The following is a 16,025-nucleotide window of genomic DNA, read 5'->3' as shown; positions in this document are numbered from 1 at the left end:
ATTCCCCTGCAGTTATGGAATGATTTTCCGTGCACTCTACACTTTGATTATTATATTGGTATCATTCTTTCTGCACTCTGATTATATTGTCATTATCTTCTTCTTATCTTGATCTCTTTGTTTATATAATGTTACATTGATTTTATCTTGTTCATGATTATGTTATTGTGTATGTGGGAAGATGATTTCCTCGATACTTGATCTTCGAGGTTGTGGATCACACACTTGGGTATGCCAGGTAGGGTACCGCCTAGGTGGATGTGACAACCACCATGTTGGATGTGGAGATGTGCTTTAAGACAACTTCTCCCTTCGCAATCATATCTCTAAAATGGTAGCTAATCTCTATGTGTTTGGCTTTTCCATGGAACTTAGCATCTTTAGAAAAAACCAAAGCGCTGTACTATCAGTATGTAGGAGCACCACATCATCTGAATGTGAGAATAGGCTGAGACTTCTCAAGAATCTTCTAAGCCAAACTACCTCTTAAACAGTAGCTGAGCATGCAACATACTCTGCCTCCATCGTGGACAAAGCAATGCATGTTTGATTCTTGCTACTCCAAGTAATAGCCCCACCTCCAAGGACAAAAAACATAACCTGAGGTAGACTTTCACTCGTCCTGATCACTGCCCCAGTCAGCATCATTGTAACTTCTCAACCTCAAATCTGAACCACTATATGTGAGCATGAGATTTGTCGTCCCACGAAGGTAACGGAGAATCCTTTTTACTGCCTGCCAATGGGTAAGTCCAGGGTTACTCAGGTAATGACTGACCATCCCAACATCATAGCAGAAATCTGGGCGCGTGCATATCATCACGTACATCAGACTACCAACCGCAGAAGCATAGGGTACTCTTGACATTTGATTTTTCTCTTCTTCATTCTTAGGGAATTTATCTAGGCTCAGTCAGCACGTTTTGTCCATTGGTGTGTCAATGGGCTTAGAATTTTGCATGTGGAATCATTCAATGACTTTCTCTAAGTAAGTTTGTTGAGACAAATCAAGAAAGTTCTTTGAGCAATTCCTCACTATCTTGATGCCTAACACAAAGTTGGCTTTGCCCATGTCCTTCATCTCAAATGTGAAGGACAGTCACTCTTTAATGGCGACAATCATGTCAATGTCATTCCCTGCTAAAAGGATATCATCGACATATAAAGAGAGAACTAAGAATCCCTTCTTGGACCGTTTTATATACACACAATGATCTTCTTTAATCACATCAAAGCTATTCGAAGTTACGGCATGATGAAATCTAAAATACCATTGTCTGGACACTTGTTTGAGGCCATATATGGAACATTTAAGGCGGAAAACTTTGTGCTCATATCCCTTGGACTCAAAACCCATTGGTTGATCCACATAGAACTCATTGTCCAGTTCTCCATTGAGAAATGTTGTTTTAACGTCCATTTGAAAGAGTTCTAGATCTAGTCTTGCTACAATGGACAATATAAGACGAATGGATGCTATCCTCACCACAAGGGAGAATGTCTCATCATAGTCCACAGCCTCTCTTTGGGTGTAGCCTTTCGCCACAAGCCGTGCCTTATATTTGTCAATTGATCCATCGGCCTTACACTTAACCTTAAGAACCCATTTGTTACCAATAGTTTTGCAATTAGGTGGAGGATCAACTAACTCCCAGACTTGGTTCTTTTCCATAGAACTCAACTCATCTTCTATAATAGCCAACCATTTTTCCTTAGCATGTGATGATAGCGTTTCTTATAGGGATATAGGCTCCTCTTCATCAGCTAAGGCACACAAAACGGCGTCCCCTTCAATCTCGAATCGACGACGGGGAATATGTCCTCTTGTGCTTCTACGTGCATTGAGATCACAATCGTTTATGGATGTGTCCCCACTGGGTACACTCCCTGTAATATCCAGCCCTATTCTAACCTTGACCCTGACCCGGATCCCTGATCCACTATTGTATTCAGGTCCGAGGACCCGAAGCGGTGGAAGAAGAGATTTATGGACCATTCTGATTGATGATCTTGATTCGGAGACCGAGCCCATGGACATTGACAATGATACCCCTTGCTTAAATACATTGTCAGTGTTTAAGGAAAGTATGCGCATCGGAGAAGATTAATATGGTTGATGTACCAAATGACCTCCTGTGCACAATCCGAAGGTATTCCCCGAAACTAGACTTCTTGATTGAATTGTGGAAGAAAACCTTACTCAATTTGACCTTGTATAGCCTTTCAAATCCCTACTTGAAGTTGCTGTTCTAAACCTGAGTTTTCTGCTGAAAACATTTTGGTCGATACCATCGACCAAGGACCATCGACCAAAATGTCCCAGTCTGCCAAGTTAATGATTCCATGGAATATTCCTTTTCTATTTAATATGACCTCGAGCCTTAAGCCTTTTGCAATCATTTTTCTCACCTGGGAACGTGGGGAGAGCTTCCCAAAGCAGTTCCTTGGTTAGTGTGAAGGGTATCTCATCAAAGACACTTAGTTTATCATTGATTCTTGCCTTCATCTTCTACACTAAGGTATGACTCTTCATTCCACTCTCTATCCTACCATTTCCTATTCTTTCCTATTGTCATCTTGCTGATGGGACATTTGGAATGGTGCTGCATCCTTGCAACCACCACTCCAAGTGCCTACTCATGCTCAATCCATGATTCCCTTAGCCATTCATTGATGCTAATGCTTATATCTCATGCCTAGCATATGTATTCCATGATTTACCTATTAACATCATACCATTTGATATCAAACTGAGCTATAGAGTGTATTATGTCCATGTTTAACATTGCCATATGATTCCAATCGAATTTCTATTAGTTCCCCTAGCTATTGCATGCTATTCCTCATCAATGCAATCAATTCCAACTCATGCCATGATGTTTATCACTTGAACTTAATAGCTCAAATTGGGGCTTTTTAATTAGACCATTGGATTGGGTTAATTCCTTGATTTATAGTGTCCTACTACTGTTGTTAAGTATGCCTCCAAGTTTCAGATTGATCCGAACACCGGAAGACTCATTTCGGACCAAGATCCCCAAAATCCACTATTCTGCCCGAGGATTATTTTGGTCGATCATTTTGGTCAATACCATCGACCAAAACCATCGACCAAAGTTGTTGCTGACAGCAACCTTGGTCAGTTTTGACTCAAATGACATCCGATCTTCCCGACTCCTTTTCTAACTTATTATTGATGTTTGTTTAGGGCCTTAACACTTCTATTGGACTATTCTTGGTATTCTCAATTCATCATCAACTCATCCAAGGTAAGGATGGTTATATCCATAAACATATAAGTCATTAAATATTGAACTATGCTTTGTTCAAAGAATGAAATCCCTATATTTCTTTCAATCATTATGATATTGATACATATGTGTTAGAAGAGTAACATTTAAATCTTTATACATTTGTTGTGTTACTCTATCATTTTGATTTGTTTATGTTTATAATGATTCGTTTCAATATCATGATTTGAGTACTATTATGAATATGCATTGGATGCATGAGAAATGATGAGATCTGATGTGTGATTGCTTACGTATGACTTGGGATTGGAGGGTGTCCTACTGACACTTCTATCCTTGGGCATCGGAGGGAATAGTATGGGATGTTCTCCGATGGTGCCTATCGACACTCTCCCGAGTTATTGGATGACATACATAGGAGTGTCTAGTTGTGTGGCTAGGTTCATCCTTGTCGTGTCAGACCTGAATCGGAAGGGCATTGAGATCGAACAACCCGTGGTAGTGTATGGTTGGATGGGCGCTCTAGGCCAGTAGCCAATCCGGTAGGGGACATAAACCATGCTACGGATACCTGAAAGGGGCCATTTATTGGTAGAGTTGCATATGGATAGACTTGGGCTCACGGGCACTCAAGACCGGTAACCAATCCGTGAGAGGACGTGAGAGCTTCCCGTTTACTATATATGGATGACCAATAGGGTTGATGAGTCCGAAATCCGGGATTTCGCTGACTCTAGTGTGAAGGATACCAGAAACGATCGTCGGGGGCGAGGAATGGACGTATCTGAATCTGACTTGACCGACTGAGTAGATGACTTGCATTGGGCTAGGCTTTACTGTGACATGCGCCAGTACTTGACCAAATGGTGATGTGAGAGAGCGGTGACCGATTCCCCTTACCATGGTTTTTGATGACTTTACCGATCTTCCCCGGGCATTCCAAAGATATGGAAATGGGAGAGTGACTGACGACCCAGAGAAGTACGGTGCTATGACTTAAAGCATGTCTACCTTAGAGACCAGCATTCATAAAGTTAGGCTCATATCTGTATCATATGTTCCATATCACATTGCATTATTATATGTTCTGAATGTGTATGATTTCTAATTATGGAATAACTTCCTTGCTGAGTTCTTCGAACTCATTCCTTTTGTGCAAATGTTTTAGATTACATTCCAAGTACCGAAGATTACGATGGCACCTCCTATGAGGCGGACTATGATTCCACATACTACCATCCGGGTAGTGGTGTCGGTGAGGATTCGTATGTTGGAGCCGAAGAGGATTATTATTCGCACCAGGGTTAGCCCCACAGTTGTGCGGGAGCGGCAGCGCTGGGTTTACTTCATCCGTACTGTTGAGGAGACTACCATTAGTATGGAAGAAACCCTAGCATAGTGCCCCATTCCCCTGGTGTATTTGTGGAACCATTGGTCTTGTAACTAACTTATCTTTGAGATTATCTTTTGACACTTAGACATGTATTTGACGTTATCACACTTCTTTTCCGCTGTTCTGAGAGAGTGGTTATCATACCTTCTCTCACCCTTATGATTATGCTTTAATGTTATTGCCTTCCGCACTCTGATTTATTTAGTCTTATCTTATTCATGATATTTAGTATTAACTGTTTTTACCATTGATTATTACTGTTCATGATTGTGTTACCATGTATGTGGGAGGCATGGACCTCAGATCATTGATCCTTGGACTGTGGATCACATCCCAGGTATTCCAAATAGGGTACCGGCTGGGTGGATGTGACAGATTGGTATCAGAGCCCAAGATCAAGTGGAACCCCGACCACAGAAACGGTGACGGAACATTCCGAGTCACAGATCCGAAAGTGACTCAAGTGCTCCTAGAAGTGAATAATAGATAACCTGGACTAGAAACCAAAATATTTAAACATAATTTGACTCATGAATAAGACACAATAATATAGACAAAACAACTGAACTTCATTGATTTCATAGGGAAATTTTTACAAGTCTGAAAAAAGAGACATACATCCATAATGACATAAAAGAAAATTCCTAGTGATGTCTAGGTAGGTGAACAACTCCTGCGATCTGTCTGATCCCTCCTAGATCTGAACTCCTCTTCCAGTCGTGCAAACCTCTCACTGAGGGTGCACATGTGTAACTCCATCCTCTCCTGCCGAGCCTCGATCCTCTCAAGAATAGAGTAAATGGACGACTGATGGGAAGCCACATTTGGAGCCTCAGAAGTCATGTGTGATGGGCCTCCGACCTTAGTAAATCGTGGAGCGGGAACCTCCTCATGCCTCGGAACCTCATCATGACCCTGATCATCATCCTCACTATGCTCATCATCGTCACCACCATCATCATCATCAGTACTATCATCCTCTAAGTCGTCATCTCCTGATGCATCATCGATATCATCCTCATCCTCTGATCTGACTGCATCCTGGAGCCCCATCTTCCTGATCAACCATGCACAAATGGGCTCACCTAAATCTTGACCCTGAATCGTAGGTGTATGCTCCAAGTCCACACCAAAATACTCAAAGATACGAGTCAAGAGTCGACCGAAAGCCAAGTTACTATCCCCAGGAAACTCGATCCGATCAATCATGACATTTTGCATAATGTATGCTAAATCGATTTGTACTCCAGTATACATACTATAAATGATCAGTGCCTCCATCGCCGACACTTTGCTATGATGCCCTGCCTTCGGAAGGATGTTTCGCCCGACGATGCGAGCGATAACTCTAGCTGAAGGACGCATCACGGTACCACACCGGGGCATATAACAGTCAATGTCATCCCATAGAGTCATGCACACCTCGTATACCTCATAAGGAAGAAGCACCTCTGTGATATCTGTACCAGCGGGAATCCACCAACGGGAATCTCGTACGATCGGTACATCTAAGATGCGAGCCAGTGTCCTCGTAGTGAAACTGATCTCTCTACCTCCGACCATGGAATCTATGACAATCCTAGAACCATTCCTCGGATCATCCTCTATACGGTAAGTCAGATTACTATAGAAGTATCTGATAAGATCTGGGTAGACTGGCTGTGCCGTAGTGTATAAGTGAAGCCAATCCATAGCCTCTAATCTCTCTCGGATGCGAAATACCTCTAAATCATCCACATCCACCAATCGTCCGTGCTCGATCGGTATATCATGGAAATAATGCTCGTATAGAAACTCCGCCATAGGAGTAGTGAAATGCTCCTCGTCTATGACCTCAGCCTAGGGAACAAGTCCTCTACCCCTGTCTACTCGTCTCCCTCCTCTAGGCATGGTGTATCTGTTGAAACAAAGAAAGAAACTCATTTGGATTAGTCTCAGTGTATGATTGTTAGATGAAGGGCATTTTCGTAAATTTTCAGAAAATTCGATTTTTGGTGAAATTTTGATTTGATCATTCTAACATATGCATAAGACCTATACAAGCATGCTAGAATACTTTATTTGGTGAAAATCCATCTTTTTGGCATATTTAAAGTGAAAATTCAGCAAGTAAGAGAGAGAAAAATCCCTCTTTTGGCTTGCATTTGTGATTTTTGAAAAATTGGAATTTAACCGAATGGAGAGTGGGAACACTTTACCCCTAGTAGATTAGTGTTGTAGAAATTTGTTTCATGTCAAAATTCCTTTTTGGTTGAAAATGAGACAAGTGCTTGTAAAGTTGAGTTTTTGTGAAATGAATAGTGTTTTGGTAACCAAAATGGATGCAATCTTGTGTTTGGAACTCAATCTTATTTGAAAAGTTATGAAAACATGTTTCTAATCATTTATATGTATGATTCTAACCATTAGCTACAAGTATTACTCAGTTTTATTGAAGAACACAACAATGGTGAATGAAGTTTACAAGAAAAGAGAAAAAGAAAGAGAACTTACTTGTGTAGATGATCAAGTGAGATTATCAAGAATGATTGAAACCTTGAATCAAGTCCTAGCCCTCTTGAAAACCCTAGAAAATCGCTTTCTCCAGAGCTAAACTCGAAATGGTTGAGTGAGAAATGAAAATGAAATGAGAAGTGGGCCCTTTAAATCTGATTTTTTGCGCAGAATTTATTTTGGTCGATCATTTTGGTCGATACCATCGACCAAAAGCATCGACCAAAATCCTTTTTTTTTTTTTTTCTGCATTGGGTTATTTTGGGAGTTTTTGATTCTTGGACTCATTTCCTTTGGATTTTGATCTATGCTGATTTATTTTACTGTTATATTGATAATTCTAACCATGATTCGGTTATCCTATTCGTTGGCCAAGTTGTCTTTGTCAAATTTGAAATTTTGGTATCCTTATCTTTGATCCTTGCAGAATGGTCTTACTTAGAAATCGTTTCGTCGGATCCGGAAGCAACGGAAATGAAGAAACCCTTCTTGGGGGGCTCTGATCAGCAGACACAAGATGATAGCCACACCACGAATGGCATTCCTGGTGCCCCCGATATCGGAAGCTTTAGAGATATCGCCAGCGTCATGACCAACATGATGCAACAGCAGGCTGCCCAATTTAATCAAATGATGACTGGTTTTGCTACCCTTCGCAATGAAAACCATGCCGGAATTGGAACTTCTGGAGCTGCAACCCCTCTTATGGAAAGATTCACTGGGACACCCCACACCCGTTTGATGGAAAGTTTCCTAAAGTTACAAGTACCTTCCTTTACTGGTGTAACAAAGGACACCCTCTTTCCGAACAAGTGGCTTCGTGAGTTGGAGAAGGCCTTCAGACATTTGCAATGTTCTGATGCTCAGAAGGTGTTGTTTGCTGAGCAGAAGCTTCAGCAAGAAGCTGATGCATGGTGAGCTTCCACTAGGCCTATCCTTGAGACCTTGGATGGTGGTGTCGTTACCTGGGAGAAGTTTAAGGAAGCTTTTTGCAAGAACTACTTTCCGGAAGCTGTAAAGGACGCAAAGGAGGCCGAGTTCATGGCCTTAGTACAAGGTACTTTGTCTGTGCTTGAGTATCAGCAGAAATTTGAAGAACTTTTCTTCTTCGCCCCCGAGTCTATTATGTCTGAAGAAGCCAAGGCGAAAAAGTTTCTCAAGGGTTTGCGACCTTCTATTAAGGCATACCTCACTGTCTTGCCTCTTGAAGGATATGCTCAGGTGGTTCAAAACTCGAAGAAGCTTGAAGAGAATGAAAAGGAAAATGCTCGAGTTCAGAAACCCTGGCAACCTAGATCTTCTGGATTTGTGGACCGCACTAATCAGCGTTTTGCTAGACCTACTCCTTATCCTGCACCCGCCTTTCAGCCGAGACATGTTGGTTAGAATCCTAATTTCCTTCCTGTGAGCTATTATGGTCAGTCCAGTGGAGCCAGACCTCAGGGAGCTACTTATCCTCCTAGGCCTTGGATGGTGAATCCTAGACCAGCTTATCAGAGACCTCCCCCTGCTGCAGCTCCTATTGGACCGAAAGATACTACTTGCTTCCTCTGCAAGCAAGCAGGCCATTATGCTCGTTCTTGCCCCAACAAGTCTGTGCAATCTCAAGCTCCTGTAGTGAAGAGTACTCCTGCTACTACTTCTGCCCCTCCCTCTGGCAGAGTGTTTAGCATATCTGGTACCGAGCAAGACCCCTGCCACGATGTTGTAACAGGTACTCTGTTAGTAGCTTCTCTTCCCGCATTTGTATTATTTGATACGGGTGCATCACATTCATTCATATCATCTACTTTTGCCTTGAGAACTAACTTGACACCTCGATGTTTATCTAGTCATTTATCTATTTGTACCCCTGTTGGGTCTGCTGTTAAACTAGATAAAGTGTTAGAGGATTGTTCTATTTTGATTTGTGGAAGAGATCTGAAGGCAAACCTTGTATTATTTGACATGAGAGATTTTGATGTAATCTTGGGAATCGACTAGTTGACCTTCTACAATGCCGTGATCTTATGTTTCTCAAAGAAGATTCAGTTCCGTGTGGAAGAGAATTCAGTTTTCGAATTTCAAGGAGAGAAGGGAAGATTTAGCAAAAAGACCTTGTCCACTCTAATGCAAGTCCATGCCTTTTTGGGAAATGCTTCATCTGGAAGCAAAGTCAGAGAGAAGAAGAGACTTGAAGAAGTCAGAGTTGTTAGTGAATTCCTTGATGTTTTTCCGGATGACTTGTCAGGTTTGCCTCCTGATAGGGAAGTTGAGTTTTCTATAGACTTAATTCCTGGAGCGGCTCCTGTATCCAAGGCCCCTTACAGAATGGCACCTACCGAACTCGAAGAGTTGCAAACTCAATTAAATGAACTCTTAGAGAGAGGTTTCGTGCAGCCAAGTGTGTCACCTTGGGGAGCTCCGGTCTTGTTTGTAAAGAAGAAAGATGGTAGTATGCGTCTGTGCATTGACTACCGGGAATTGAACAAGCTGACAATTAAGAACAGATATCCTTTGCCTCGGATTGATGACCTTTTTGATCAGTTGAAGGGTGCTGCTGTCTTTTCAAAGATTGATTTGAGATCGGGATATCACCAGCTGAAGGTGAAGTCAAGTGACATCCTTAAGACATCGTTCAGAACAAGGTACGGACATTATGAATTTAAAGTGATGCCTTTCGGCTTGACTAATGCCCCTGCCGTGTTCATGGATCTCATGAACCGAGTATTTCACGATGTACTCGATAAATTTGTAATCATTTTCATTGATGACATCTTGATTTACTCAAAGAATGAGGAAGAGCATGCGGAGCACCTGAATTGCACGTTGCAAAGGTTGAGAGAAAAGAAACTCTATGCTAAATTTAGCAAGTGTGACTTCTGGCTCTCAAGTGTAGTGTTTCTTGGCCATGTTGTTTTAGCCGAGGGTATTCGTGTTGACCCAGAGAAAGTCCAAACTGTTACTGATTGGGAAAGACCGAAGACCGTGACCGAGATAAGAAGTTTTCTTGGATTAGCAAGATACTACCGGAGATTCATTGAAAACTTTTCTAGGTTGGCTGCCCCTATGACTAAGCTAACTAGAAAAGAGGAGAAGTTTGTCTGGACCGATTCTTGTGAGAAGAACTTCGAAGAGCTGAAAGTTAGATTGACAAGCGAGCCGGTTCTGACTATACCTGATAGTTCCGGTGGATTGACGGTCTACATTGATGCTTCTAAAATCGGTTTGGGCTGCGTGTTGATGCAACACGGAAAGGTAGTGGCTTATGCCTCTCGACAACTAAAGGATTATGAGCGGAACTACCCCACTCATGACTTAGAGCTTGCAGCTGTTGTATTTGCTTTGAAAATTTGGAGACACTATCTATACGGTGAGAAGATCGCCATCTTCACGGATCATAAAAGTTTGAAATACTTCTTCACCCAGAAGGAGTTAAATATGAGACAGAGAAGATGGTTGGAGTTGGTCTCTGACTATGATTGTGACATCCAGTACCACCCGGGTAAAGCAAATGTATTGGCGGATGCTCTTAGTAGAAAGAGTCAAATAAAAGAGTTGGATTTAAATGCTTTGAGTCGGCCTTTGTTGTCCTCGATGGAAAGATTTGGTTTGGAAGTGATCCCTAAGGGTTCGGATTGTATTTTCTATGCCATGACTGCAAGATCCTCCCTTAGAGATAGAATTGTTGCTTTGCAAAGTTCTGATCAAGAGTTGAAAGAGAAGATTGATAAGATTGCCTCGAATTCAAGAATGGACCCTGCTTTTAGTACATCTATGGATGGTACCTTATTGTTTAGAGGTAGACTCTGTGTGCCCGCTGTTGATGAAATCAAGAAAGAAATATTGAAAGAAGCACACCAGTCCATCTTTACAGTACACCCTGGAAGTGTCACATCCTCCCAGCCGGTACCCTAACTGGTATACCCGAGAGTGTGATCCACAGCCCTAAAGATCAAGTTTAGGAACGATCATATCCATTTTGCACAATAACATAATCAAAAGCAAGAACAAATCATTGTATTCTAATAAGTTAATAATAAAATTCAAGAAAAGATCTCAAAAGAATCACTAAGAATATCAGAGTGCGAAAACATGATACCAAATCAAAAGACAACTGTAGAGTATAGCGGAAATATACTCCACAACATATGCGGAAGGTAGATCGAAATCTAAGTAAAGCTCTAAGCTAATACAAGTAAAGTAAAAGATAAGTCTAGAAGAAACAAGAGAAATCTAATCCACATCTTCAGTTGGCTCTTCTTCATCTTCAGTCTTCATCTTCTTCACCTTGCCCTTCCTTATATGGACCGTCATCATATTTCAAACCTGCAGAGAAGTCTAACAAAAGATATGGTACAAAAGGAGTGAGTTTCGAAAGAAACCCAGTAAGGCAGTTAAATCCATAATAACATAAATGGCAGGATTTCAAAACAAACATAAATGCAATATGGTATGAGACAAACAATGAATGTATGAATCTAACTCTATGTATGCTGGTCTCTATTGGCAGACATGCTTTAAGTCATAGCACCATACTTCTTTGGGTAGGTCAATCACACAACGCCTTTTGGTAGTGGGTCCGGCATCCCTCAGGACATTCCATGGCTGGGGGTTAAGTCACCACTCTCTCACATCACCATTGGTCTAAGTACTGGCGCATGTCAGGGTAAAGCCTAGCCAAATGCAAGTCTTCTACTTAGTTACATCAAGTCAGATCCAGATACGTCCATTCCTTGCCCCTGGCGATCCTTTCCGGTATCCTTCACACTAGAGTCCTCATAGTCCCTGACTACGGACTCATCAACCCTATAGGTCATCCACATATGGTAAACGGGAAGCTCTCACGTCCCCTCACGGGTTGGTTACCGGTCTTGAGCGCCCGTGAGCCCAAGTCTATCCATATGCAACCCTACCAATAAATGGCCCCCACCATGTGATTCCTGTCCTCTCACGGGTTGGTTACCGGTCTTGAGCGCCCATGAATCCCCATTGCTACCACGGGTCGTTCGGTCTCAATACCCCTCCGATTAGGGTCTGACATAACGGGGTATTCCTAGCCAAACACTGTTAGACAGCCCTAGGTATGAAAATCAATAATTCAGGAAGGTGTCAATGGGCATCTTTGGAGAACATCCCATACTATTCCCTCCGATGTCCAAGGATAGAAGTGTCAAAAGGACACCTCTCCTTCCCGAACCATACTTAGTCAATCACAATCACAAATCAATCATATCATACACTTTTACAGTATATAGAAAATATACCATAATAAGATCCATCTCATATACAGTTAACAAATAAAGACATTCATAAACTAAAGAAAGCAAGTAAATAAAGCTACTGTAATTAAAGTAAGTGCAGCAGTAATATATTCATAAAAGAATGTAATTATGGTAACAAATCCAGAAGATTCTAATATAGAAACTAAAATCACACAATCTATGCTATTATAGAAGTAACCATCCTTACCTTATATAACTTGAAGAGAATCTCCAAGGATCAAGGAGAATCTTCCCAAACTTGGCAAGAAGGTCCTAAACAAGTATATATATCATATTAGGAAAGAAACCTAGAAGGAAAGATATCAAAACATCCAAAACAGACCAAATCTGGAGTTGCTGTACTCATTGGTCGATTGGATTGGTCTACTGTCTCAGTCGACCAATCAGTCGACCAACAGAGACAGTGGCCTACAAAATCAGAGTTTTAAGAATAAAGAACCGAATTTGGTGGTTCAAAAGGGTACCAAACAAGGGGGAAACTACTATGATAGTATCCTAGTATATAGAGGACTTCAAAACACTAATCAAATCAAGTCTTCAAGTTACAAATTAGGAAACAAAAGTTACCATAATTAGATCAATCATGATTCTTGAAGAATTCAAGATAGAAATCAAAGACAAGAACAATAGGAGAATGAATCATTGATTCAGATAAAGATATCATGGAAGGCATACTTAGATCTTCAAGAAAATAGACCTAAGAGCATAAATCTAAATAAGGAAACAAAACTTACCATAAATGTATTAGTTATGGTTCTTGAAGAAAGCATGGTATGATGGAGGAGAAACAACTAGAGATTGATAGATCATGGATCATGTAAGGAAAACACAGTGATTAACTACTAATATGATCAATAAAACAGATCTAAGAAGATCAGAATTTGAATCAAAAGATGAACAAAGACAAGATCATGATTTAGATCATGATTCCTTCAAAAGCTTGCAATAATCATGATTAAGAACATTGCATTAGCCATTAATCCTTAGGAAGATCATGAGGGATGAGTAGAGAGATGTTTGCAACAGAGAATGCAGCATCTTCACTACTGTCTCAGCCCAAAAAGGAAAGAAAAATAGAGATGGAGAAGAAGAAGAGAGTGTAGACATACCTTTGATGCAAGAAAGAAGATTACTTGAGTTCTTGCGAGGGATCAACCAAGGATGCAAGGAAATTGATTAGAATGGAGTTCTAACTCGTTCCAGAGGCTTAGGAGGCAGAGGAGACGAACTAATCCCGAGATTGGACTTAAATAGAGCAAGAAAGACCTAAATCTGGAAAACAGATCTCATTGGTCGATTGGATTGGTCTACTGGCCCAGTCGACCAATGGAGAAAGCAAAGTACAGATTGCACTGTTTTGGTCATAACTTCTTCGTTTGAAGTCCGATTGATCCGAAATTCGAAAGGGAACTTCACACAAACATACTAAGACTATCTAGCATGAATTTGACATCATCCATGGTCAAAAAAATCAGTAATTTATAAATTGGAAACAACATGGTTCTCATAGCAAACTCACCATGGATTCAAGGGAAGAATTAGAGAGAACAAGGCTTCTCTCTAATGGAATATCAAGAACATATCAGAGGCAAGAATAACTAAATAGAAAATCAAAAGAATACTAATCCTAGAATGAGAGGAATCAAAAATAGAAACTTACTAGAATGCTTATATCAATGGTCAACATAGAAGGCTAAAATGGCTAGAAAGAAAGGGGAATTGATTCAAGGAGATGAAATACATTGGCATTGTGAAACCCGGCCCTAACCTTGACCCGGAAACCTTGTTATTTGTAGGTCCGATGACCCGAAGTAAAGTAAGAAGTCAGCTTTGGGGGCCATCCCCAAGAGGACTTGGTGTCCGGGCTTTGAATCCATGAAGGTTGATGATGAGGTTCTATTTATGGAAACAGAATCCTGATGAAGATCTAATTAGTTGATGGACTTGGAGTGCTCTCTATCTTGGTTTGAAGGCATTTCTACCTACTAGGTAAGTCACTTGACTTGTGTGCAAAACCCCTTTAGGATTGGATTTGATCTGGACCTTCAATTCCCTGTTTTGGCCTTGCTCGGGTCGGCCATTGGTCGACTGATTGGTCGATCGGCCAGCCCGACCAATCCACTCGACCAATGGGTGCTATTTTTGGCAATTAGGTTGATTCTTGCTCTATTTAAGTCTAACCTCGAGTCCACTTGGCGTATTTGCTGCCTCCAAACCCTCTGGGCCCGGAACCAAAGACCTCTGCAAGTCATCTCTCTTGCATCCTTGGAGTTTTCTTGGCGGATCTTCGTCGGAACTCTTCTTTTTGCATCAAAAGGTATGTCTACTCTCTCTTCTTCTCCTCCATCTTTGTTTTTCTTTCCTTTTTGAGTTGAGACAGTGAGAAGAGATGCTGCATCCTCTGTTGCAAACATCTCTCGAACATGTTCTCATGATCATCCTAAGGATTTAAGGCTAGAACAATGATCTTAACCATGATCATTGCAAGCTTTTGAAGGATTCATGATCAAACCATGATTTAATCTCTGTTAATCTTCTAATCTGAATTCTGATCTCTTTGGATCTTCTTTCATTGATCATGTTAGTGGTTAATGGTTGTGTTTTCTTTCCATGATCCATAATCCATAGAATTCTAGTTGTTCTCTTCTACCTTACTATGTGTTCTTCATGATGCATGATAGTTACATATATGGTAGGTTTTATTTCCTTATTTAGATTTATGCTTCTAAGCCTTATTCCATGAAGACCTATGTATGTTTTCATGTTTTCATTACCGAAAGCAATGATCCATCCTCCTATAGTTCTTGTCCTTGTTTTCTATTTCAAAATTCATCAAGATCCATGTTTGATTTATTTATGGTAACTTTTTGTTTCCTAATTTGGATCTTGATACCTTGATTTGATTAGTGTTTTGAGGTCCCCTTTATGTTAGAATACTACTGATATAGTCTACCCCTTGATTAGTACCCTTTTGAACCACCAAATTCGGATTTCATATCTTAAAACTCTGATTTTATAAGCTACTGTCTGCATTGGTCGACTGATTGGTCGACTGGACCACTCGACCAATCCACTCGACCAATGAGTACAAAGCAACTCCGAATTGGTCTGCTTCGGATATTTTGATATATATTCTGCTAGGGATCTTTCCTAATATGTTGTATATACTTGTTTAGGACCTTCTTCTCAAGTTTGCCAAGATCTTACTTGATTTCTTAGGATTCCTTTGCGAGTTATAAAAGGTAAGGATGGTTATTTCCTTAATTACATAGATAGCATGAATCTAGTTTCTATATTTGAATATCATTAATATGTTTCCTAAATTAGATTCTTACAATGATATACTACTGTTGCATAACTTTGATTACAGTAGCATTACTTATTCATATTGAGTTGATTCATGTATGATTTACTTACCAATGTTATACAAGTGATTGTAATTACTGATTTCTTTCCATATATGGAGTTACCATATATGTGATGATATGAATTGATGCATGTGTATGCTTACGTATGGTTTGGAAAGGAGAGGTGTCCTTTTGACACTTCTGTCCTTGGACTACTACGGGAATATTATGGGATGTTTCCGGAGATGCCCTCTGGACACCTTCCTAAACTGTTGGA

This window comes from Hakea prostrata, chromosome 8, assembly GCF_041222555.1.
Source record: "Hakea prostrata isolate BN-2017 chromosome 8, UWA_Hpros_2, whole genome shotgun sequence".
Taxonomy (NCBI): domain Eukaryota; kingdom Viridiplantae; phylum Streptophyta; class Magnoliopsida; order Proteales; family Proteaceae; genus Hakea; species Hakea prostrata.
The sequence above is the reverse complement of the archived record's forward strand: the minus strand, read 5'-3'. Positions refer to the sequence as shown.